At 40.5% G+C, this 26,484-nt stretch overlaps 1 protein-coding gene and 1 long non-coding RNA gene across 2 annotated transcripts in view; one reads left to right on the top strand and one right to left on the bottom strand.

Annotated features, from left to right (window-relative positions):
- Positions 1-26,484, top strand: part of LOC121017828 (autism susceptibility gene 2 protein-like) — a 796,117-nt gene that overhangs the window by 90,657 nt on the left and 678,976 nt on the right. The window lies entirely within an intron of this gene.
- Positions 5,808-15,103, bottom strand: LOC121017830 (uncharacterized). Its single transcript, XR_005784906.1, has 3 exons — positions 14,632-15,103; positions 10,912-11,095; positions 5,808-9,182 (listed from the first exon to the last, which is right to left on the bottom strand). It is a non-coding gene; the product is annotated as an uncharacterized LOC121017830 (long non-coding RNA).

Consider the following 26,484-nt stretch of genomic DNA (forward strand, 5'->3'; position numbering starts at 1 on the left):
GGTCTCAACTCCTGGAGATTCTGGTTAAATGAAATGAAGATGGGGAGTCTTTAATACTTGAAAGCTGTCCAGGTGATTTTGATGCCCAGCCATGTGTATGGAAAACTGCATTAGAGGAACAAAGGATCAGAATGCTCATTAAAGTCATTAGGTTTTCCTAAGTGGTACCATTGACCTTTGTTCTGTATTTGGGTGTTCAGTGGACAGGAGCTATCTAAAACAGGTAATTATAGTTGCAGTGCTGACCCTCAAAGTTGAAAGTAGATTGAAATTCATTACTTAATAAGCTGTCCTCACTATTTCTAGTTTCAGTATAGGTATGGCAGGGAGAGATAAAATTACTTTTTCTTGCCTTGCAAAAAGACAAATGTCTTTGAAAATAAACGGGGTTTAAAACATATACTGTTTTTATAAAGCACAAAAATTTTGGGTGCATTCTGGGTACATTTTAAGCACTTCCAGAAGTGGGTATCCAGGGGAGAGAAGGTGGTAGCCTGTGTTTTGTCATATGCATATATTATTTCTTTGGCCAATTTAAATACATTAACAAACAATCTAATATTTGTGAGTTGACAGTATGGATGTAGTACCATATTATGTTATTCTCCAGCTTATTTTAGCTTATGAGATATAAAGCAAAGTACACATTAACAGTTTGCAAAATCCTGCTCTGATATTTGATTAGGGTCAGGTCCTGATTTGGATGAATTTGATGACACTTGAGTCAGATCCAACCAAACATTGTACTTTTTTTTCTTTTTTAATGTCTATTTTTTGAGGGGGGGGGGATAGAGGATCCAAAGCAGCACTTTTCTTGGCTTTTGACAACATCAAAAGCCGACAGCAGAGAGTCTGATGTGGGGCTTGAACCCACGAACCATGAGATCACAGCCTGAGCTGAAGTGGAACGCTTAACCGACTGAGCTTAACTTACTGAGCCACCTAGGTGCCCCCAGACATTGTCCTTTTTAATACTCATTTTTAAAAACAAAGGGCACCTGGGTGACTCAGTCAGTTAAGTGTCTGAATTCAACTTGGGTCATGATCTCACGGTTGGTGGGTTCAAGCCCCGTATCACGCTGTCTTCTATAAGCACAGAGCCTGCTTTGGATACTCTCTGTCCCCTTCTCTCTGCTCCTCCACCCCACCTCTCAGGGGTGCGTGCACTCTCTCTTTCTCTTTCAAAAACAAATAAACATACCCCCTCCCCTAAGAAATATATTAACCAAGATATTTCACTGGGCAAATTAGCATTACATTAAAAAATCTATTCTTGTAAAACTAGATTGATAGCAGAGATTAATAGGCGCGATGTAATTTTTATAATATTTTGTCATACCTTAAAGAACCTGCTTTTTGATAATATTTTGTCATGCCTTAAGATCCTGCTTCATTTTAAATGAAACATTTTAAAATCATTTTTTCCCACCGGTGGAATAAAACTAACATGTTTTGACCAAAATTACCCTAATTTTGAATATTTTGAAATTAGGTATGGAAATTAGACAGTGCTAAGACTTTTTTTTTTTTTAAAACCATAATTTAAGTGTGGTTTCTCTGCCAGCAGCTTCTGCATTATGAGCAGGCTTACAAAAGAAGAGGCCTCCTTGACTCTCAAGGTTTGCTTGTTTGCATTCTACAAATAGGAAGAGACCCTTTCTGGCATTTTGCCTTATAGGCCCTAGATCAAAATGTGTTATTACCCAAGCCAACAACAATTTTAAAATTGCTGGCCTTGACATTATAACAGATCTGTGGATAGTGAAGCACAAGCATCTGTCAGATCAAGTGTGAAAGTTTGCATTTCCGTATACTTTCTCCAATCCCAAGAACAAGTTTAGTTTTGCCATTCAGACAGACTTGAGGCTTCTAAAAATCTGTGCTGACTGGTGTGCACTGTGGCAGCCGCAGAGGGCCAGTTGGACCTTTGATCTTCTTGTCTGGGTCACCCCTCTTAGGGAAAGGTCAAGAGACTGAGAGACCCTTCCCCAGGTTGGTTTCCTTAGTTATGCCATACTTTGTCAACAGCTGCCAACAGTGTCTGAGCTGGGCTTCTTTCCCTCCAAAACAGACTCCATTTAGGGCACAGAATTTTTTCAGACTGGTGTAAGGTTTTTACAGAGTAGCAACAGGGTAATTAGGCTCATTGATGTCACCATGTGAAAACCTCTTCTTTAAACATCCTGAATGTCCTTACCCACATGTCTAAATGTGGGTTTAAGAAATTTTTTTTTAAAGTTTGAGAGAGAGAGAGAGGTAGGGGAGGGGCAGAGAGAGAAGGAGAGGGAAAATCCCAAGCAGGCTCCATGTTCAGTGTGGGGTCCAACGCAGGGCTCGATCTAATGAACTGTGAGATCGTGACTTGAGCCGAAATCAGGAATGGGCCACTTAACTGATTGAGCCACCCAGGTGCCCCTAAATGTGTCTTTTAGAAATGCTAACAGATAACCTGGAATTCTTAAGACTGCCTAACCATGTACAGAAGGAATGAAGACTTTCCCGAATGTCTTTTAGTTTCAATTGGAGATGCATGAAGAATGACCTCCATTCTGCCTAAGGAGTCTGACCTTCTTGTCACTGCGTGTAACATTAATTTCTTAATGTGTCCAGTGTGTAAAAAGGATTTTTTTCCTACTGTTTTAGCTGTTGGCCTGACTTTTGCATTTTCATTGGTAAAATATGTAGGTCTGTGCTTTGAGTTGAAAGGCATAGATTAGTAAACATCCCTGAACCAGCATGGCATATGCAGTTAACAGTCACAGAAAACACTGCTCATGGTTAGTTAATATGTAAACTTTTATTTCCAACATCTAAAAATTGTTCAGAGTTATCTTTAGTTGTCTGACTTCTGAGGGGTGGTTAGGAAGGTATAGCATATATCTTTAGGCAGAAACTGACAGTGATTCTCAAACTTCATTGAACATCAGAATTACCTGGAGAGTTCGTTGAAATGCAGATTGCTGGACCTCACCCCTGGTTTCTGATTCAGTGGGGGTGGGGGTGTGGCTGGGGGAGCAAGATTTTGCTTTACATGTTGCCAGGTAATGCCACTCCTGGTGATCGAGGAATCTACTGTGAGAATCACTGCTTTAGGATGTAGATCTCACACTCTTTTTTGACAGGAAAAGACAGCTGAATTGCAGAGGGGGCCTGTTCTTTCCTCCGAAGCATTGCCTCTTCTAAGCAAACATTAAAGGAAGATTTATATACCGCATCCATGTGGTGGTCATGCACTGAGCTAGGTGCACAGGGCATAAATAAAATGGCCTCTGTCCCTGGGAATCTCACAGTTTAGAGAGGGGATTAACATAAGAAAGTCTGCAGTCCTGATCCCTAGACTTGCTGTGGTGGAGATGTCAGGGGGTGGATCAGCTCTCTAGATTTGCCAGGAGGGGTGGTCTAAGCTGTTCTTAGAGCACCTCAGTTTTATTCCTGTGGGTGTGAGTGAAAGAAACAAGAATGTTCTGCAGCAAACCATTTTGTTCACTCTCAGATGAGCTCCCTGTCTTCTTTGACTCCCTGGGCGGGCGTCCTACACTATATATTCAGGATCTCCAGGATTGTCATTGTCATTGTCATTGTCAGCTCTCCACCCCCAGCTTTTGTAGAAGGCCCCTCCTACTCTCCCTTTTCCTTTTACATTTTAAAATTACAATTTCAGATACTGTCCACTGTGGCAGCAGGATTTGTAACAAGACCAAGTTAAGTGATCTTGGTTGAACTGATTTATGAGACAGCTTCAAAAATTCATGAGGCACCAGGGGAACTTTCTGTAGCTCCCTCAGCATGCAGCATTTCCCTTCACCTCTTCACGTAGATCAGACATTTTGTGATAGTGCAGCAGTTTGAAGCGGAGACTTCTAGATCATGGCCCTGCTGATTAAGACACTAAGACACTCCTGAGGAGTGAGGGGAGGGAGAGCTGAAGCCCTTGTTTCCCTAACTCTGGGCATTGACTTTGGGTAAACCAGTGAAAACCTGGTAACTACAGTTGCGGATAGAACTGTCCAGAGCAGGGTTTTCTCCATGGGTGATCTGCTGTGTCCTTCTAGTGTTATGAAGGAAGATCTTGGTCCATTAATAATAGTCCCACAATCTTAAGCGCAGTGAAATGAAGTATGTGTGCAAGTGTATGTGTGTATGTGAAAGAAAGAAATCAAGCAACACATGGGGCGCCTGGGTGGCTCAGTCGGTTAAGCGTCTGACTCTGGGTTTCAGCTCAGGTCATGATCTTGTGGGAGCCCCACATGGGGCTCTGTGCGGGCAGTGCAGAGTCTGCTTGGGATTCTCCCTGTCTCCTTCCCTTTCTTCCCCTCCCCCACTCTGGCTGTCTCTCTCAAAATAAATAAATAAACTTAAAAAAAAAAATCAAGCAACACAGTTAGTTGTTCCTTCTTTCTGTGAAAGCCTTCTCTAGACAGGAACAAAGGATATGGCTAAAAGCAGTAACCGGTTACAGTGCCTTCCCCATTTTATTGATCGTTCATTTCTCGTCTCTGACCTTATTAGCTACTTATTGATCTACTAGAAAAGCAAATAATTTTCCCTTGATAGCACTTAGGTGAACTGGACTTTAATGACTTGTCTCCCAAAGGGTTTTTAAAAAAGTATTTACCTACTAAGTGGAAGTTGTCTACTATCTAATGTTATAATCTGTGAGCTTGGGGACCCTTTCTTGGGAGGATCAGTGATGTCACAGGCTGGCCTCCTCATTTTGGCTACTCCTGTTAAGACACCACACGTGCTCTGTGGACTGCTGTAATGGCCTTGTAGCACACAAAGTTTTGGAGTCGACACAAGGAGCATATGTGAGATCCCACGGGAGGTGACGTATTGCTGAGTCAGTTTTTTTTTTTTAACTATTTATTTTAAAGTTTATTTATTTATTTTGAGAGAAAGAGAGAGTGCAAGTGAGGCAGGGGCAGAGAGGGATGGGGACAGAGGATATGAAGCTGACAGCACAGAGCTTGATGCAGGGCTCAAACTCAATGAACCATGAGATCATGACCTGAGCTGAAGTCAGACGCTTAACCCATGGAGTCACCCAGGCATGCTGTTGCTGAGTCCGTTCTGATCAGCACCTGCCAACATGTCAAATAACTAGACAGCCAGAACCACTTTGTTGTTAATAAATTTTGTTTTGAGATTTTAATTCATGATTTTGGGCTCAGATTTGCTTACAAATAAGTTTTGAGTTCTTACTTGCTCTAAAAATGCTTAATTCTCTCCTATCTGTGCTTGGGGAGAGAGAGGGTTTGGATTTGGGGTAGATATGTGTCATAGGGAAGCAGAGTGGCACAGATAACATAGGAGGTAAAATGGTTTTCCCAGCATTGTAGGTGTCTTTGACTATGTTAGTTTTTTTATGTTTACATTTTCACGTTCCCATTTTACTGCTTTTGATTATACTCTTGTTGGTTAAGATTAAATTTGTGTGCATCTCCTAAGATTATATGCAATGTGAGGCATGATGTTGGAAGCAATAGAAATAGAACTTGGAGAATGGTCCCTGATAATCCGTGAATAATATAATCCACGTAGAGGTAAAAGCAAAGATTGACTCCATAAATTGTGGGATTAATGGGTGTTTTTGTCCATTTTTCTTTTTTGCTTATTTTTTGAGTAGGTAATACAGTCATATGATTCAAAGATCAAAACCATATAAAAATTTTATAGAGAGATGTCTCATTCCCATCCCTGGACCCATATGCCCTATTCTTCAGCTTCCCATAACTATTTTATTGGTTTCTTATGTATCCTCCATAATTTCTGAAAGCAAATAGAAATACACTTGAATGTGTATTACACAGCGATACCATAAACATCATTCCGCATCTTGCTTTTTTGTGATTATCAGTATATCTTGGAGATCATTCCATCTCAGTATGGAGAGAGCTACCTAATTAATTGTCTTTAAAGCTGCCCAATAGTCCATTATATGGTTGTACTCTTACATATTTAATCGGTTCATATGTAACGACCTTGGGTTATGTCTAGTTCTTCACTCTTACAAGTGATGCTGCTTTGAATAATTTTGACTATATGGCGTTTCATCCATGTGTACGTATACATCTGTAGGATAAACTCCCAGGAGTGAAATTGTTAGTCAAAGTATATGTGCATTTGTCATTTTGATAGTTACTGCCCAAATCCTCTGTACGAATTTGTATTGGTTGTACCAATTTATATTCCTGTTTAAGAGTAGGGATTTCCCCAAGCCTTGGCAACAAGTTTTGTGGTTAAACTTTTGAATTTTTGCCAATCTGATAAGAGAAAAATTGTATCTCATAGTGGTTTCAGTTTGCATTTCTTATTAATAATGTTGAGCATCTCTTACTATATCCTAGATCTGATCGTATTTTCTCTTTGTGAACGGTCTGGTCATATTCTTTGCTTGTTTTTCTGTTGGCTTTTTGTTAGTTTTTGTATGTTTTAAAATAACTGGTCTATTTTGGGGTATTTTTAGACTTACAGAAAAGTTGCAAAGATTTACTGTTTCTTTTTACCCATTTTGCTGTCATTAGCTCTGTTAATTATGTTAGGTGGTGTAAAGAGGTCCAGGTCTCCTGGAATTCTGGGCTTGTCACAGGTATGTCATCCCAAAGAAGGATGCAGATCCAATTTATGACTCTTAAGCTGCCTCAGGGGATGTTCTAGTTACAGATGTGGGAGGTTCCTCCGAGCCTCTGACTAGCTTACATTGTTGGGGCATACAACGTAGAGCCTGTCCTCCGATATTCTTCTTTTACTTGCGAAACTTATTAACTACAAGGGTTATTGAAGTGAAAACCTTGCCTCGAGTTTATATTTCTTGAGATTTACTTCCAGTTATAAATGTGGTTTTCAAATGACTGAATCTTTCATAGACCAGGTTTCAAGCACATTAAATAGTTGGTGATTTCCCCCTTCTCTTCATCACATGCTAATTGGGAGAATGAATAGCTGTAATTTTTCTGGAGCATCATGCTGTCATTTTGTCCTGTGAATGAGTTCTCGGAGTACAGAGCTAAAACGTGGGGGCAGAGGTGCCGGTGCCGTTCCCATGTGGAGACACGCGTGGATCTTTGTGTCCCGCAGGGGTCGGCCTCCCCTGGAAGTTAGGGGCACTGGCTCTAGAATAAGACCTCCTGGCTTCAGATTCCTTCTTTGCCACTGCTAGCTGTGTCACCTTGAACACATTACCTAACTGTTTTGTGCTTTACTCTCCCCATTTGTAAAATGGGGATCGTGATAGCACCTGCCTCATTGAGGTGGTAATGAGGACGGGATGTGATAACACGTGTGAAGTGCTTAGCACAGGCCTGGAGCCTGATGAGTTGCCAATAAATAAATAGTGGCTCAACAGTAGTGGAGAGCAGTGATTTCAGAGACCATCGTTGTGTGGAATTTGACTTCGTTTACCTTGTGAGGAATGTAGCCTGCAGACAGGGATGTCATACATGCAGCCAGTATTTGAGTACCTGGCAGTGCGAGACGATAATTAACATTTCTGTCATGTCTTGCAGTTTAGGAATTTTACAAATGTCATTTACCTCAATGCAGTCTCACAAAGTAGCTCTGAGATATGATTATCCTCAGTTTATAGTTGAGGAAATGGAGGGTCAAATGCCTTATCTGATGAGCTCACCATCACAGACCTCCTTGCTGGTGGAGTTGGGATTTGACTCCAGGCCTCCTGACATTGACTCTCCAGATGCTCTCTAAGAAGAGAGTGTCAACAAAGGAAGAATCTGGAATGGTTCCCAGGTGTCCCTGGGTTTAGGTCATACTCTTCTAGGGCAGCAGAGCTAGAAGGAAGCCTGAGGTTGGCCCACCTCTTTGCGTGACTAATGAAGGCACTGCTGTGCTCGCAAGGGACTCGGGGACGCGCATGGTGCTGGCAGGCAGCTTTATGGAGAGGGCAGGGTTCTCCTTGGCTGTTCCTGGGTGGTCTTTGGGGGCTGATTAATTGCTGGCATGGAGGGGGTTTATTATGGGAAAAGTAGATAAATTCAGAGAGGGGAGGACCTGTAACTTGAGAAGCATGCGGTTTTCCTGGGATATTTTCCTAAGAGCACAAATAAAAGGGCTGTAGTTTAGTATTCAGATGTGGTTCCAGTTGTGCAAGGGCAAAGAGAAAGAGGCAAAGGCAGGGAGACAAGGAAGGAAAGTGAGTGAGTGATTTGAAAAAAAGTCAGTGAGAGACCTTTGTGGGCACATCGATAGTGTCTCCAGGGCAGGCGTTTGAACTCCGGGGAACTTGGTATATAAGGGAGAACGTCTTTAGCAGTTCTAGGACCTGAAGCAGACTGGGTGGCCTTGGGGTGTGTCACCTTTTCTCCTGGGAGTGGAGGGAGGGGTGCAGAAGCTACCCCATGGTATTCCTCTCAGAATTGCACTTGGGGTGACTTCTGCTTCAGGTGGGAGGTTATTCTAGGCAGAGCCGGAGTGGACCGGCAACATCAGTCTCCTTGAGGTCTTGTTAGAAATGAAGATTTGGGAACCCTACCCCAGAACTGCTGAGTTGTAATCTCCAGGGGGTGGTATTCAAGAATGTGTATTTTAGCGAGATCCTTAGGTCATTTGTCTGCATGTTAATTTATGGAAGCATTGCTCTAGTCTAGAGGCTTTCCATCTCCTCCTTAGGGTTCTATGCTGCGGGATTAACCTGCTGTTCACGAAATAGGTACTGAATTCTTGTTTTGTAGGCACAATACAAAGGTGGACTCTAGTGTGGATCATACCTCTCCGGGAGCAGACAGTCTAGATGAAGAGACAGGATTGTCTACAAATAATTAGTGTAAAGATAGTGTGAAAGGCCAGGAGCAGAGGCACCCAGAAGGCCTGGGACCGTGTGGAGGATAAATGTGTTTCTGTGGGGGTGTGCAGGGGCAAGAGGTGTGCATTACATCAGCGTACAACTTCTGTGTAATTCTAATATGTGGTCTGTCGCTTCTTTGTAAGCCTGACTGGTGGCCTGACTTGGGCCAGCGAATGGCCATAGCAGTGTATTATTGCCTGTAGCCTGTCTGAAACCTGTTCAGCATGCCGCCATCACTTGACTGTCTGCTTTATTGACTCGATAAATACTTTAAAGATTGCCAGGGTAATGAAGATGACTCCTGGAAGGACATCCCCACCATCTGCTTCTGGGTCTTCTCTCACCTGTGTTGCCTCTTCTCAAAAACCTGCATGCCCACACTCTGTAAAAGAAAAAAAATTGATTTGTCACTGAATTTCCATGCCTCAGCCTGGGAGAAATGTAAATGTTGTACTGGCCTTTAGTACTCTGCCTTCAAGCCTAGATTTAGAGCTGATCATTATACTTTTAGAGTAGGTTAGGTATGAAAATAGCAGCAGGTTGAAGAGTCAGAGGAAACTGTTTGCTCTCATCTGCTGGTTTGGTCAGGGTGGAAGTACGAATATTAATACAGTCCGCTTAAACAATAAAATAACTCCCAAGGAAGAGGAACTATAAACTTTAGTAAATATCAGAGATGTTAAATGCTAAAAATAAAGGCTCTTTGCAGTTGTTTGGCTCTTTAAAGAGAGTGTTTATTGGTCAGGAGGGCTGGTGTGTTTGGTCATGTTTTGCTAGCTTTTTTTCTTTTCTTTTTTTTCTTGGTATGCATGTGTGTAAGTGCATCAGAATATAAATTAGTTAATTAAGTAGGACAGTGTTTCTAGAGTGTGAAATAGTAACCTGGCTAGCCAACTTAATTAAATCCTTTGTCATTTTCCTTTTGAAACAAGTTTCATCTTGGGAGGTCACTATGTCCTGGCTGTTGTACTTCTGAAATGTACCTTTTGACTCTATCCTCTCCTTTGTCTCCTTTTTCTCCTGTTCGGCAACTTGCACTGACTTGTCAGCTGACTTCATTCTCTCTCCCCCAGCTGTCCACTGTGCCACGACCACTAGAGACTTCTATCAGAAATCCCAAACTCTGTATGTTCCAGCTAAAGTCTAAGGAAACCCCCAGAGGCTTCCTGTTGTCTGTAGGACGTACTGTTTTTCCCAACTCCGTGGTGTGCCATATAAGACTCTTTATAGTCTGCCTCCAAAATACTGTTTCAGCCTCATCTTTAGGCTTACTCATCCCTGGGTCCATCCAGCCCACAGACCTATCTGCTATTTCCAGTACAAACAAAATATCACCAATAGTAGCCTTACATTGGTAGGCGCCATTCTAAGTGTTTGGCGAGCATTGTCTGATGCCATTATTATATTCAACACCAGAGACTTTTGTCATTTGTTCAAGGTCATGCACCTTGTGTTAGAGCTTGACTATTTTGATGGTCTCGCTTCTGTTCCCCGCTTTTATGTTTCTGTGCCTTTTGCTTATATGTTTTCTATGCCTAAAATGTCTTCCTCTTCTGTCTTCTTAGACTTGGAAACTTAGGTGTTAGGCATTCCTAACAAGGTGCTTCCACAGATCTTGGTGTCTGTCTCAGTTGAGCCTGATAACATCCTTAGCAGTAGTATCATCTAGTACTACTAGGAGGAGCTGGTCCCAAATCTTAATTTTTTTTTTTTCCCATTTCCCCTGCAAATAGTAGGTGCCTAATAGAATGAATGCATGGATGGATGGTCATCATCAGTGTCTGACTCCTTTTGTGATTTGAGTAGAGTGTCCTTGGCCAAGTTTAAGGCTTCAGAAATTGCTGTGTGGAAAGAATGCATGTTATTTTAGCCATATCAGATTGTAGCCAGGGATAGTCCAACAAGCAAGGATCAAACGCCAACAAAGTTGTTGGTGTTTTTATTTGGGTCCAAGTGGAATATCAGAAGAATTTGGAATGGGCCTACTTATGGCAAGTTACTTATTTCTTCAGAGTTGATTGTCTGATTTGTGGCTGTATTAGTTTGCTAGTGCTGCCATAACAAAGTACCAGAGACTGGGTGGCTTAAACATAATAAATCTATTATCTTACATTCTGGAGGCTAGAAGTCCCAGACCAAGATATTGGTGGGGTTGTTTTCTCCGGAGGCCGATCTCCTTGGCTTGCAGATGGCTGCCTTCTTGCTTGCTGTGTCCTCGCTTGGTCTTTTACTGTGTGTGCAGTGCACGTTGTGTCCAAGTGTCCTCTTCTTAAAAGGACACTAGTTACAGATGACCTTTGGAAATTGCATGTATAAGTTTGACTCCCTCCAAAACTTAACTACTCATAGCATACTGTTCACTGGAAGCCTTACTGATAACAACAACCAATTGACACGTATTTTGTATGTTATATGTATTATATACTGTATTATTACAATAAAGTAAGCTAGAGCAAATAGTTATTAAGAAAGTCATAAGGAAAACACATTTTTGGTACTATATTTAAGTGGACCTTCACAGTTCAAACCTGTGTTGTTTAAGGGTCACCTGTAGTATTAAGGCCCAATCTAAAGAACTCATTTTAATTACCTTTTTAAAAGACCATATCTCCAAATATGGTCATGTTTGGAAGTACTAAGTGTTAGGACTCCAACATAGAAATTTTGGGGGAACATATTTTAGTCCCTGGCAGTGTATTATGGAAGTTCCTCTACTTAACCCCTCCCCTTTCTGCCTTTTCCTTTTGTTTTCTTCCTTCTGGCAATTTTGTTTTACCAGAGGGCTGTTGGGAGGAGAAGCAAAGATAGAAGAAAAATACATTTATTTTGGGTGAATTTCGGGAAATAGCTGGTGGGGGGAATGGCTGAATCCATTGGTGAAAATGAGATTTTGATATTGCCTCTAGATGTGTATTGTCCTGGCACATTCTGTTCTGGTTTCCTGGGCAGATGAAAGCTGGCTGTGTGTTGGAAGGCTGGGGAAGTGTCTATTCTTATATTAAGTGGAAAGGGAAATTGATAATCCAGCTTTTTCAGTTGCCTGGAAAAGTGAGAACTCTATCCTTACCTGAATTTCAGCCCTTCTTCCTAGAAGTAGCTCAGGGACTTGGTGAGCACACTGAGGGTAGGGGGCAGCCCTCTCCCGTGGCTGACAGCCTGTGTGGCACAGAAGCAGAAGCTGAGAAAACATGTGTCACCCTGAATTACTGAATTTGTGCGTCCCAGCTACGTTGTTGTTCCCCAGACCTTTTGTGAGGGGTTTTTCTTTATCCTTGTTTGTTAATTCCTACCCTTGTCTCCAGTTCTCAGTTGTGGCTTATGTCTTTTCTTCCCTTTCTCTTTGTGATTATCAAGTAATTTATTAAATGGAGACAAGCTTAACTAGACATTAAATAATTGCAGGTGTGCAGCTGAATTGAGCTGCTGTCCTTTAACTAGGAACTCACAGCTGTTTGTGTTGTATTGTGTGATGAGATTACACTTTACCTCATTTGGTTACATGATCTCTTGCATATTGTGAGGTGCAAGAATGTTGAAGCTTCTGCTTTAAGCAGTACACAAAGGCTGGTATGTTCTCAGGAAACCAACATAAAAGGTACTGGGAGGTCAGGTCTGGAGTCTTTGCGATATTTTTTTCCTGGAATTTTTTTCATTTCCTTTGCCTTTTTCTTGATAGGGAGCACCTGATTTGCTCCTTGACTGTCAAATATGATCAGTTATCACATCTTAAAACTGTTTTAAAAAAACAAACAAAAAACTGTTTTTTATATTGTTAAAGCAGGGCTTTTCGGTTTCCTTCAAAGGAAGAGAGAGATCAGCAGTATGTTGGACAGATTAGTTCCTTCTGTGCTTTTATTAGACCTCATCTGCATGCTTCTTTTATACAAATTTGCCTCATCAGTAAAAAGTGTAACTTTTACAAATGTAAGATTTAGTCATGGGTTAGGTTGTAGTGCCACCAATTTACTTTCTTTGTCTGGTTTCATAATTTATAATAGTTGCTAGAAGTAGACACTACTTTCACAGTATCTAGCTCAACACAGAATTTAGAGTAAGCTATTAATAAAGGATTGCTTGAGTAAACTAGGCAGTAAGCCTAATGGTTTTAATAACCAATATACATGGATCTACTCTCAGGACATACAGGTATAAGAAATGTCATGTTGCCACTTGACTGCTTTGTGACCTTGGGCATCCTACTTAAATGTCTTAATCTTTGGTTTCTTCATCTAGGTGGTTGTGAGGATTAAAGATATTTGCATTAGATATGTGCATGCACACAGCATTTGCATGCATGCAATGTGCCTGGCACTATTCTGGATACTGGCTACATTTGTGAACAAAGCAGACCAAGTTCCTGCCCTGGTGGGATTAAATTCTAGATCTAGTTTTTTTAATTTAATTTATTTTTATCTTAGAGAAGGAGGGAGAGAGAGTGCGTGAGTGGAGGAGAGGGGTGGGGGGGGAGGGAGAGAGAGAGGGAGAGACTATGAATCCCAAGCAGGCTCCACAGCCAATATGGAGCCCGACGTGGGGGCTCAATTCCATGACCCTGGAGTCATGACCTGAGCTGAAATCAAAAGAGTCCAACGTTCAACTGACTGAGCCATCCAAGTGCCCCATATACTTTAGACTGTCTACCAGGGAGAATCCACTTGGTGGGAGAACATGATAGCTACCATTTGTGAAAAAAATTTTTTAACTGAAATATGTAGCTAATAATGGTTTCTTTATTTGGTACATTTAAACACTGTTTCAATCTAGTACACGTCTGGCATATAGAGGGAGCCTTAAAGCCCTTCCCATACTTTTTCATATCATCTACAGCTGTCTGTATTTATGGGTTTGTCTATAAAAAAAATTGGTTAGAGTCTCTATCTAGGCTAGGGATTGTTGGTCATGGATGCTGACTTCTCTGGGAGTTTGCTTTTAGGCTGTCTCTCAGGTTCCAGAAGGGGACTCCAAGAATGAGTTCTGAGTGACATGTGTGATCCTTTGAATCTTTTCATGGAAGTGCAGTTTGTTCAAGTAAAGTCTGGATGGCTCAGAGACTACACTGTGATGTTTAGCTTACCTAACCCTGTCTGATACACTCTTTGCTAGTGTCTACAGAAACACAAGCAGAGAAATATCCCAGGGTTTCAGACTGATTAGCTCTCTTAAACTCTTATTCTTAATGGGTGACTGAAAGAAAAAATATTTTTGAGATTTTTCTCTTTTTACCTATGACTAATAGAAACAAAAAGACACTGGCCATCTTTCAGAAGCATTGTAAACGTATTCTGATTGTGGGCTTCTGGAGTTCAGACGTGGGAGGGTGTTAGTGACCAGATGTCAGTTCCTTGGGGACAGGGGTGGTGGTTGTCAGTGAATCTAGAACTGTATCTTGAGAGGAATGGGCAGTGGCTTCTGTAGGGACACAGAGATGTCCGACACCTGTCATGCACTGTGCTGAATGCTGGGTCTATAGTATTTGGAGTATTTGAACCAGGGCTAGCCCATAATGTATCTGTGTTGTTATGAGAGATCTATCAGGTTGAGAGCTGTGAACCCATCATATGGTTGCAGTTTGCATCCTTCCTGTGTTTTCTCTTAGGGAATAAATAATATATGATAATGAAAAACATGTTTTTGTGGCTTTTTTTAATTGAATTTTGATTTAGGACCCTTTATGTTGTGGGTGTTTTTGAAGGTTGTGGAATTTGGTTGCTTATTGAGAATGCTTTGAGAAAATTGGATCTCTGACCTACAACCAGTCCCACATTGAATTCCTTCCACTTATTGCTACAAAGAAATACACATTTTTGTTGAAGCTGAGGGAGGGGTGTTACCTGCTTGTTTATCAGAGCCTCCAAAAGTAGCTCAGACATCCCTGATGCCTCAGCTGATGTCCTTGCTCCCTGGTTGGGTGTTTGTGTCTGAATTTCTTGCTTCCTTGGCTGTGGGTTAGGTCACAGAGCCCATTGCTATGGAGATTATTGCAAAGGAGCAGACTTAGCAGGATTGCACAAGGCTAGCCAGTGGCTGGGTTTCGACTACCTTGGAAGAATTGGCTTAAGGGCAGAGAGGAAAAGTTTAGAAACCTTTCTTCCTCTTTGGTGGTGCTGATGCCAATGAAACCAGACTGAAGTTCTTGTGCCTTTTTTCAGGAATAGGGTCATATAGCTCATTGGACTTAAATTAGTTGGTGTGAATTACAGGCAGGGGCTTTATGTAGGTGCCATGTGTAAATCATTGTGCTGTCCAGGTGGAGTTAATTTTTTTTTTTTTTTTTTTGAGAGAGTGTGAGAGCTTGAGCACAAGCAAGGGAGGGGCAGAGGGAGAGAGAGAATCTTAAGCAGGCTCCACACCCAGTGCAGAGCCTGACATGAGGCTCCATCTCACAACTGTGAGGTCATGATCTGAGCTGAAATCAAGAGTCGGACGCTTAACTCACTGAGTTACCCAAGTGCCCCAGGTGGAGTTAAATTTGATATCAGAAGAATGAGTTAGCCTAATGGAGGGTAACAGTGGGTTATTAAGGTGTTCTTCAGTACAACCAGAAATTTTCACTCCATAATGTTTTTACTGTAACTTCTCATTCTTGGTGTTGAATCAGGCCCACATGGCCATTCTGATGGTTTGGAAAAGTTTTCGCCCATGAGAGTGGTCTTCTTAAAGATGGTGAATCAGAATCATCTCATCATTGCAGGTAAGGAGGTACTTTTGTTCTCTGAGTTTGCTGCAAGCATGTGCTGACTCAGAGAGGAAAGGGCAAAACCAGACATTTTTCTTTCTGTTGAATCTTTTCATGATGAGGGTTTTGTCCTTTTAATAAAATAAGCCAGAGCTCTAAACTTTATTAAATGAGAGGTCTGGGGCAAAGGAGAAATGATGCAAAATGCTGTCCTGTTTCTTAGAAAACTTTACTGGTACCTTTTGAGCTGTGTCCATTGGCTCATTGTTTCAGAAACATCACACAAAATGTCTTACTCCTTTTTCTAGTTGGCTCTCTTTAAACTTTTCTTAGGGGAACCTGGGTGGCTCAGTTGGTTAAGTGTCTGACTCTTGATTTTGGCTCAGGTCATGATCTCACAGTTTGTGAGTTCAAGCCCCATTTGGGGCTCTGTGCTGACACTGTGGAGCCTGTTTGAGATTCTCTCTCTCTGCTCCTCCCCCACTCACGCATGCACTTTTTCTCTGTTTCTCAAAAACAAATCAACGTAAAAAAAATAAAATTTTTTAAAAAAAAATGCCAAAACTTTTCCAAGCCAGCTAAATAAACCCAAATATGGAATGATCTGAAATGACTTAGACAAAGCAAATGATTCTGACTTTCCCAGCTGGGGGACTTTGTCTTCTTGAAGGCCAGCCCTCTAAATTATGGGAAGATCCAAAGCAAAATTGAGTTAAATAAGTCCCCTAATTCCCATAAGTAATTTCTAAATTATCCTTTTATATACCTTACTTGTAATGCAGCTTGCAAGTGAGTATCACTGTGAGAGCTACAGTTTGTTAGGGTTTAGATCTTAATTAGCTCATGAGAGTGCATCCTTTTGAAGTTGTATACAACAGGTTGTTGGCTAGTTTTCCAAGAGCAATTAAAATGCCCACTGTTGTAATTAAGCGTGTTACTGGTTGTATGTTCTAGTTATAGAATGTATTTGACAATTAAAGAAACTGAGAGTGAGGCTTTTGGCTGGGCTCTTTGGGATGTAGTAGACTGACTGCCACCTTAATACTCTGTAAGGAGAGTCAAGTGGTGTGTACGGGACATACATCGTAGGTCATGTCTTAGACCTTTGAGTATTTATTGTTACTCCATAAGTAAAAGCAACTATAGGTTTGTTTTTGTTTTTTAATTGAAGTATAATTAACATAGTGTTATATTAGTTTCAGGTGTACAATGTAATGATTCAACAGTTCTATACATGACTCGGTGCTCATCATGGTAACAGATTTTTAGGCAAGTGCTAAAGTTCGGGAGTGTGAATTCCTGATTATATACTACTGTATATACAGGAGACAAAAATCCAAACGTCCAAATTACAGTCTTTAGCTGAAAGTCCTTTTTATAAAGCTTTGCCTTATCTTTTAAGAAGGTTGCTTGACTCTGACAGTGAACATTTAATCTGTTAAGCTAACATCTCCATTGCTGTGATCAAATTTTTTTATCTGGTTGTTGAAAGGGAAGTTTGGGAGAAATGCCGCCAGGTACAAGATGTGGTTTAATGTCTGTTTCTGAACTGCGTACAGCGTGTAGAAGTTGTTAAACTGCACGCCCACCATGGCACAGTGAGATTTGGTCTGGCCCATGGGAGAAGCTGTGATGGTCAGGGCTGGTCTTGATGGCAGATACAGTTCTTCACAGTTTCCTTTGCATGCTGCATGACTTCTATTCTTTCCTTTCTCCTGTTGACCATTTTGGACCGTTTCTTTGTTCCTTATCACCAAAATGGCATGGTGACTGAGACCATGGGACAAATGAGTCATTTATTGGACAGGTGAAAATCAGTACTTAAAGTGAAGTTGGGCTTTTCTCGTGTATTTTATTTTGAAATACATTCAGCACTCAAAGGAAAATGGACCATTTAGTTTTGTGATTCCATCCCTTTGCCTTGCCTGTTAGTGCCCTCCCCCGGGCCCCCCCCCCCATGCAATTAACATGAAAATGATGGTTAAAAATGAGCTTAGCATTTAGAGCTGGGCGGGAGGAAGGCTTCATAGCATGTTAAAATCAGAGAAAAAGAGAAAAGGGCAAGTGTTTTGTGATTATTACTTGGTTTTGAGGAATAGTGAAAGGATTGAGTCTTATAAATGTACTTCTTACCAGAGTTATTTTAAGGTTGTGATTAATGATAAAATTATTTTTATCGTACAAAAAATTAGAATTATTAGAGATACACTATTTATTTATGGCTCTCTAGATATATCTGTGTTAAACCTATAATATATTAGTATGAAATAAATTTAAAGGCTCGTGAGTCTGAGGACACTTGCTTTAAATTCATTTATACAGGTACTTTGTGTGCTTCCTTTGTAGCAAGTTTTCCATAATTTATTTCTAGTCTTGTAGAAATACAGGAGAAAAAAACCAACCAGATTATTAGCTTGGTTCCTTTGAGTTTTACAATTTTCCCATGTACAGAACAAAATAAAACCAGTCTTTGGTGAGGTCCTATGAGATAAGATTACTGGTTCTGAGGAAATGACTATCTCCAAAGTGTACATCTGTATGTAATATGTTGTATGCATTATGTGTGGTGTTTTATAGTTAAAATACAACATAATCATCATGAAATAATGCACATGAAATGAGATGTTACAATAAGATGAGCTTGGCTTAAAAAGAAACAAAGAATAAACATGGGATTTCTAAGCAGTTTTACTTGTAGGTCTAATGAGTCTAATTAGTCTTACTCATAGCTCAGATGTCCGCTTTGGTATGCTTTACTGCATAAAATCGTATTCAGCCTCCCAACTCAGAGTAATTCTTACCCTCCTTTGTGCCCCATAGCGCCCCAGGCTTCCCTCATTGTGGCACTTCCTGATCTATAGTGTGTATTCCTCCATTTGAGTATAAAGTGTTAGGGCATGAGCAGATAATTATGCTTTTTATTTTGCCTTTTATTTTACTTTTCCCCTCTGAATTCCTTTTTAAAAAAATTAAAATGTCATTGACACACAATAAACTTCAAATAAAGTGCGTGACGTGTTAAGTTTTGACCTAGTATATACTCATGAAAGCATCCCACAGTTAGGGTAATGAACATATTCAGCACCCTCAAAAGTTTCCTCTTGCCTTTTTGTAATACTTCCCTCCTCCCTCTTTCTGCTCTTTGTCCTGATCTGTTTTTTTTTTTTTTTATCACTGTAGATTACTTGGCATATCCAATAATTTTATATAAATGGCATCTCCTACAGTTTGTACTCTTTTCTTTTGTCTGGCTTCTTTCACTCAGCATAATTATTTTGAGATTCATCCAGGTAATAGCATGTATTGATAGTTTCCTCTTTATTGCTTAATATTCTTCTGTTGGGTGGATATATTAAAGTTTGTTTATCCACTCATCTCTTTTCGGGCATTTCCATTTTCTGCCATTATAAATAAAACTATGAATACTGGCATGTGAATATGCCATGATATTGGCATACAAGCCTTTGTATGGACCTCTACTTTCATTTCTCCTAGGTAAATCCCTGGGAATGGAATGTCTGTGTCATATGACAGGAATATGTTTAAATTTATAAGAAACTGCCAAACAGTTTTATAAAGTCTTTGTATCATTTTACATTCCTGCTAACAGTGAATGAGAGTTCTAGTTCCTTCATATTCTTGCTAACAGTTGGTATGATAAATATTTTAAAAAATTTAGCCATTCTCATAGGCATGTAATAGAACCTCACTGTGGTTTAAGTTTGTATTTCCCTAACGGCTAGTGATGTTAACTGTCTCTTCATGTACTTTTGTCCATATAGCTTCCTTTGAGAAGGCTATGCTTAAATTTTTTGTCCTTTTTTTTTGAAAGGTTGTTTTCTTACTGAATTTCAAGAATTCTTTGTGTATTCTGAATTCTTTTATCAAACGTATGATTTGCAAACATATTTTACCATCTTACAGGTTTGTCTTTCCTTTCCCATTAAGAATGTCTTTTGAAGGGCAGAAGTTTTAATTTTGGTGAAGTATAAATACCAGTTTGTTATTTTATGGATTATATTTCTGGTGTCTTAGTTAAGAAATCTTTGCCTAACCAAAGTCACAAAGATTTTTTTCCAGAAGTTTTGTGGTGTTAGATTTTACATTTAGGTCTGTGATTAATTTTGAGTTAATTTTAGTATGATATGAGGTATGGGTGAAATTGATTTTTTTTATATGGATATTCAGTTGTTTCCACATCATTTGTTTAAAGACTATCTTTTCTCCATTGAATTGCCTTTGTACTTTTGTCAAAATTTGATGTTTCTGTATGTGTGGATCTATTTAAGATTCCCTATTCTATTCCAATAGTTTTATGCTTATCCCTTCTTCAGTACTCATACTGTCTTGCTTATTGTAGGTTTATATTGTCTTAAAATCGAAGTCTTCCAACTTCACCATTTGTCTACATTGTTTGTACTACTTAGCGCCTTTGCCTTCCCATGTAAATTTCATTTTTTTTTTTTTTTAAAACGTTTATTTGTTTATTTTGAGAGACAGAGAGAACCAGCTGGGGAGAGGGGCAGAGGGAGAGAGAGAATCACAAGCAGGCTCTGTGCTGTCATGTGGGGCTTGAGCCCATGAACCTTGAGATCATGACCTGAGCCAAAATCAAGAGTCAAACACTTAACCGACTGACCCCCGACCCCATCCCCAGTACCCCAGCATGTAGATTTTAGAATCATCTTGCTTATTATCTGAATATCCTCCTGGGATTTTGATTGAAATTGTATTAAAGCTGTAGATGAGTTTTGGGAGCATTGTTTACCATATTGGGTCTTCAAATTTATGATCATAGTTATGTCCCTCTACTTATATTGATCTTTTTTGATTTCTTTTCATCAACATCTTGTAGTGTTCAGCATACTTGTCACATATATATTTTATAATTATTCTTTTTACATAGCTTTCATTCATAAGATTCAGAGACTTCTCTTTGGTGCTTTTCATGTTTATATTACATCCTTCTATTAATAACTTCTCTGGTGTTAGCCTTCAGTATTGCTTAAGTTTTCCAAAGGCAAACTTTCTAAAGTTTTCCAAAGAGGAAGCCAAATGAAATTTGGAGTCAAATCTGCCATAGGAGATTATTGACTACCTAGGTTACCCTGCTTGGATTTAACTCTTTGGCTTATATAATTTCTCTTGAGGCATAAGCCAAAAACAGTGATACCATATAATTCCAACTGTGGTTAAAAGAAGGATTTTAAATGGCTGAAGAGCTGACCATTTTTTATGCTGCTTATATTGAGAGGCCACTGGTAGTTTGTGAAACACTGTCAGTGTTTCTTACCCAGAAAGCAGTTGAGGACATATTTTAGGTTGGGAACAGAGAATTCACAGGCTGGTGGAGTGCTGTAGCGGAAGGATTCCTCAGGGATCATCAGTTCACAGAAAGGGAAAGAAACACTCGGTTACTTGGTTTCCTTGGAGAAACATCTTCTCAGTGAGCTCTTCCTGAAATGCATTCTGTTTCCATCGGAATCCAGATTCCTAGCCCTTCCCACTGAGCCGATTATGTCCGTTGAGCGTAGGCAGTCAGAATGGAGAGGTGAAGGGTAGGTGTTAGAACTGAGGTGGCTGTTGACCAGAGATGATGCTGTGCCCAGTGAGATTGTTAGGAGAACTTCCTGTGCGGGACAGATGCGGGTGGTGATTGCTCACATACACTAGTGGAGTTGCCTTCTGCCAAACACTATTCTAAATGATTGATGTATATGAACTGGTCTGATCTTAACAACCTTGTGAGGTATACATACTGTGATCATTCCATTTTGTGAGTGAGCAAAATGAAGCACAGAGCAAAATCAGGAATTTTTCCAGTAGGTGATGGAGGCGGGAGAGGAATCTAGGCAGTCTGGCCCTAGAGTACACATTTGTAGCCACTACACTTGTTTGTCAGATGGTCAGAGAGCATGTCTGTTAGGAGATCCTGTAGGTGAATGATCCCTAAAAACCTCTCTGCTAGTCTTGGGGACCGTGGGGTTCAGTTTTCTTGAGTTTTAAAATAACAGAGACTTCTGTCAGTGATAAGATGGACACTTCATTTCTGAAGTTCTAATTTAAAGCTCTTTGGAACATACAGGTTTTCAAATAGAAAATGTGTGTGTGTAAAAGTTTCACTGCTTTAAAAGTCTTCCTCTCCCACAACTACATAGTCTCTGGTTTAAATGTTTGTTTCCCAAGTCTTTTCCCAAGGAAGGACATACTCAGGCTTATATCTAAATGGAATTGAATGGGCCTTTCTTTGATTTATTAATGTGGCAGCAGGAGACTGTTTGGCTATGCATACCTCTACGGGGCCAGGTATAAGCAGTTTTAGAGAATCCTAGCCACTAAAATAAACAGGTGTTGGTGGGCAGAGGCTATGGGTGGCTGCCTGGCTCTGGCTGGCAAAACATTCCTGGGTGGCATTTGCCACCAGTTCCCTGGGTGTGGGCACCAGAGAGTGTAGGGGAGGAGTTGGCCTGATGAGCTCCGTGTTTGTGGCACATTATGGAAACTTTATAGTGTTTTAACTGCTCTCTCTTGGGTGGGCATAGAGCCATGCTTGGCCCTAACTCTTAGAGGAAATGGGACAGAGAAGTGGACAATGTTCTGGACTGTGTGGAGGATGGAGACCACAAGGAAGGGATGGAAGGGAGCAGAATAAAAGGGAAAAGCAGTGAGTTTAGATGCACTTTGCTTCAGGTTTTCCAGCATCAGGGAAACCATGTACCTCCAGCAGTGTGTAGAATTTGTGCTTAGGGAAGGAAGTAGGTCTTTTTGAGTGTAATCTGGAGTGATTCTTTCTTGAAGGAGGAAATGAAGATGATTGAGAGGCTGTCTCATACATACGTACATATCTTGTTTTGCTAATTACAGGGCAGTTGGATAGACCTCATCCACTGTTTTAATCTTTGGGTGTGAGTAAATAAGAGAGACATACTGGGTAGGAGGAGAGTCTTTTTGTCCCTGCTAACAAGGGAGGCGAAAGGTGGCATTTGAACTTTTGACTCTTCAATTTAAATTCCTAACAATTTATTGGGAGCCTATTATGTGCCAGGTACATCACACGGACATGGGATATGGCATCTAAAGGCTAACTGTTGAAACGGTTTATGTTGGTCTGGATATACTTCCATTAATCTGTATTTGTCATATAAGACAAAGATTATCATTGAAATTTATATTAAAGATTATCCTTTAAAACTATTCAGCACATGTTACCATTCTTAGAATGTGGGGGCATATTGGGATCTTTAGTGGGTATATTTGTTTCCTGTGTCCTGTTGTAACAAATGACTATAAATTTAGTGGCTTAAAACAACACAGATTTATTATCTTGCAGTTCCGTAGGTTAGAAGTCCAACATGAGTCTCCCTAGGCTAAAATCAAGGTGCTAGTAGGGCTGGAGGCTTCTTCTGGAGGTTGGAGGGCAGGTTCTGTTACCTGTGTTTTTCAGCTTCTAGAGGCTTTTGCATTCCGTGGTGTGCGGTCCCTTCCTTCATCTTCAGAGCCAGCAATAGCAGATTGAGTCCTTCTCATGATGCCATCTCTCTTTTTCCGACTTCATAGTCTTATCCTCCTCTTCTATTTAAGAACCTTTGAGATTATATTAGGCCCACTTGGACAATCCAGGATCATCCCCTTATTTCATTTTATTATTATTAAAAAACTTTTTTTTTTTTTTTTTTTTTTTTTTTTTTTTTTTGAGAGAAAGAGAGAGGCAGAGGGAGGGAGAGAGAAAATCTTAAGCAGGCTTCATGCCTAGCATTGAGCCCGATGCGGGGCTCCATCTCATGAGCTTTGAGATCATGACCTTAGCTGAAATGCTTAACTGACTGAGCCACCCACATGCCCCCAGGATAATCCCCTTATTTTAAGATTTGCTGACCAGCATCCTTAATTCCATCTACAACCTTAATCCCCCTTTGTCCTGTAACATGATACATTCATAGATTACAGGAAGTAAGGAAATTTGACATCTCTGGGGAGCCTTTATTCTACTTTCCACAGTAGTGCCGAGTTTTTCCAATTTTGCTGATTCCTCTAGTCAAGTGAAATTGTATAATGACCCTTACAGTCCTTTGCATAATGGATTGTAACATGTGAATGTGTCCTGTGTATGTAGTGGCGGGAGGCGAAACATTCATTGCCTTAAAGCCTCACACCTCTTCATTGGGATAAAACCCCAACCACCTAAACATGTAATGATCAATTAGTTTTGTAGAATCTCAGTGTTGGAAAGAAGCCGCTTAGTTGGCCTGGCTTGAGGATGCCCTGTTGTGTCTCTTCTACATGAGTGTCCCACCTTTGCCGACATGGGATGGCCTGGTTTGGCAGATGATGTTGTCTGTGAACAGCTCCATTTTCCTGGTAGGAAGTTCCTGCTTTATATTGAGGGGAAGTCTGTCTTTTTGCAATAGAACCTATTGGTTCTTTCTTGTTTTACTCTCTGGGGGTCATATTAAATAAATCTAATTTCCTCTTTCATACTTGAAGCCCTTGAGATTTGTTTTTAAAGACTGCTATCGTATCCCCCAAGTATTGAGACTAAAAATTCTCACTATCTTCAACTGGGTCTCACTTGAAACTGTTTTGAGACTTTTTTCCATCCTGGTCACTCTCCGGAGTATGATATAGCACGAGGCAGTGGGGACTGACTGAAGGATGATTTAATAGGAGCCTTTAAATGCCTGGGGAATTGTCATACAGAGGAGGCTGGTAAGATCTTTGCCATCACCACGGAAACAAGAGATCACAGGCTTATATTGTGGCTAAAGAGATTTAGGTGTCAGGAAACCTGTCTTAACCTCATGGATTGAGATAGTGCAGAGGACTGCCATGGGAAGTTGAGGGATCTTTTGCCCTAGAAATGTATAAGGCAAGCCTTTAACCTCAGAATTCATTTATTTTGTAGAAGAGATTTTGCTTTTAGTTAAATGTTCTGTTTAAAGTATTCTTGTCATTGCTTGTCATCTATGCCTGGTGCCCGGATTTCCCTCCTGTGTTGGTTCATTGGATGTAAGGCATCATCATCATGACTGCTGTTAATCACAGGGGGAAGGAATATGGTTCAGGGCTTTATGAAGGAAGGGAAACAGTGGCGTAGCTCAGGATAATTAATAGCAAGTGGAGTGACAGTTTGATTCCCTGGTAGGAACCCTGGCATTGTTGAAGGAAAAAATCACTTTATTCTTTCATAGATAGAGGCAGCTGTAATTCTGGTTGGATAGAATCCAATTAAAAGGAACTGACATGCAAATTGATGATCAGACAGTATGAGCATAGAAAAAGTCCAAGAAGAGTTCTGTAAGAAGTGGCAGCGAACAGTGTAAGTGATTTGGCACGGTAATATGCATAAGAAAAATGGAAACATATGGGTTGGCTACCTGAGCAATTATAAGTCTGGAATCTCAGCCAGGAGGGAGGAGGAGATTGGTTGGTTTGGTGGGTTTATAGTTACTAAACTTTTAGACATTTTGTTTGGAGTTGAGGCATACATTTTAGGAATTACAGCCTTTCACAATAGAGTGATTACACATCAACCCTTGAAGGTTATAGGTTTCCAAATTGGTGGTGGTTAAATATAATATTCCCAAGAATAAATGATGGGAACCCAAGCCTGGCTCTTGGAAAGAAGATCTCATGGTACAGATAGACATCACCTGACCTCATGCTGTGTCCTCAGAGATTGCGTGAGAATTGACTCCTAAATTTAGGCTGAAATAAGAGAGCTTGCCATTTATAGTAATGCTATTATGAATCATTTTCTAAAGTGAAAAATCCTTTTTATAACCAAAGTCATGCCCAGTTTATCTCTTGAGTAAATTCATAAGTCCATATATTAGGTTTGCTTAAACAAAGGTATTTTTCTTTGAAATGAAATAATTACAGGGACACATAGCAGTGAAGCTTTAGAATAACAGGAAAAAAATGGGCATAATTTTGTAAGCAGTCAGTATATTGCTTTTTAGGGAGGAAAATTCTGCTTAAGAAGTCAGATAGCTTCTGCGGCTATTACAGGAGGAGAACGCTGCCTGGCAGATTGCAGGGAGATTTATTAGGATCTTTTGGGAACTGCAGCAGAAATGGCTATGAAATGTTTTGAAGAAGGGGGAAATAGGACCACAGCATTTACTAGGCTTGATTCAGAGGAAAACCAAAGAAGGTGAAATGGAGTTCACCCTGAGCGAGCTGTGGAAGACCGAGAACCTCGGGGGATACTTGCACGGACAGCAGCAGCAGCAAGAAGAGACCAGACAGTGCTCTCAGCACGAGAGCACCCAGTTGTCATGCTGGTCGGTGGCAAGGAACGTCACCAGAGGGGATGCAGAATGCCAGGGTCAGTTTTTGTTAGTTGAGGTGCGAGTAGTGGGCTGCATGTCCTGTAAGCCCTGTGAGGTTTAGCCTCCAGCCACCACGCGCTCTCCCTGTGGCTGTCACCATTACTTTGCACCTTCCTGGAATGCTCTTAACCTCAGGGCTCCCTCCCTCCCTCACTTGGAGTTTCTACTAGAAGCACCTTTATCAGGGAGACCTTTCCTGATTATCTAAAGCCAGCGCTTTCTCTTCCCTTACTCTGTGTTATTTTTCTTCATTGCAGTCATTTCCCCCTCAAGCATGTGCTTGTTAAATGTGTTTCCCTTCTCTGTCCATCGGAAGTAAGTTCCATGAGAGTTGAGGCCCACTTTGTTTCTCAGCACTGTATTCCTAGCACCTGATTCCACAACCATTTGTGAAAGCAATTTTTAGGAAGTCTCTGTGCTTCTCACGGTTATAAGAGCTGGGAATGAGAAGGGGAATGGAGGACTCTGTTGCTGTCCTGTATTTCATAATACACTATATAATTATAATAGTTATAAAAGCCTGAGCACAGAATGCTGTGAGCTTTGAGAAATAAGCTGGGGATAGTCCTTCCAAAACTGAATCCAGAGTGATACAGTTTTCTTTGGTGGTCAAGACAAGGAGAAGGACATTGTAGGCTGACAAAAGAGGTTGAATGCAGTTGGAAAGATTTAAAGAT

This window comes from Herpailurus yagouaroundi, unplaced genomic scaffold (genome assembly GCF_014898765.1).
Source record: "Herpailurus yagouaroundi ecotype Mexico unplaced genomic scaffold, PumYag 216, whole genome shotgun sequence".
Classification (NCBI taxonomy): Eukaryota; Metazoa; Chordata; class Mammalia; order Carnivora; family Felidae; genus Herpailurus; species Herpailurus yagouaroundi.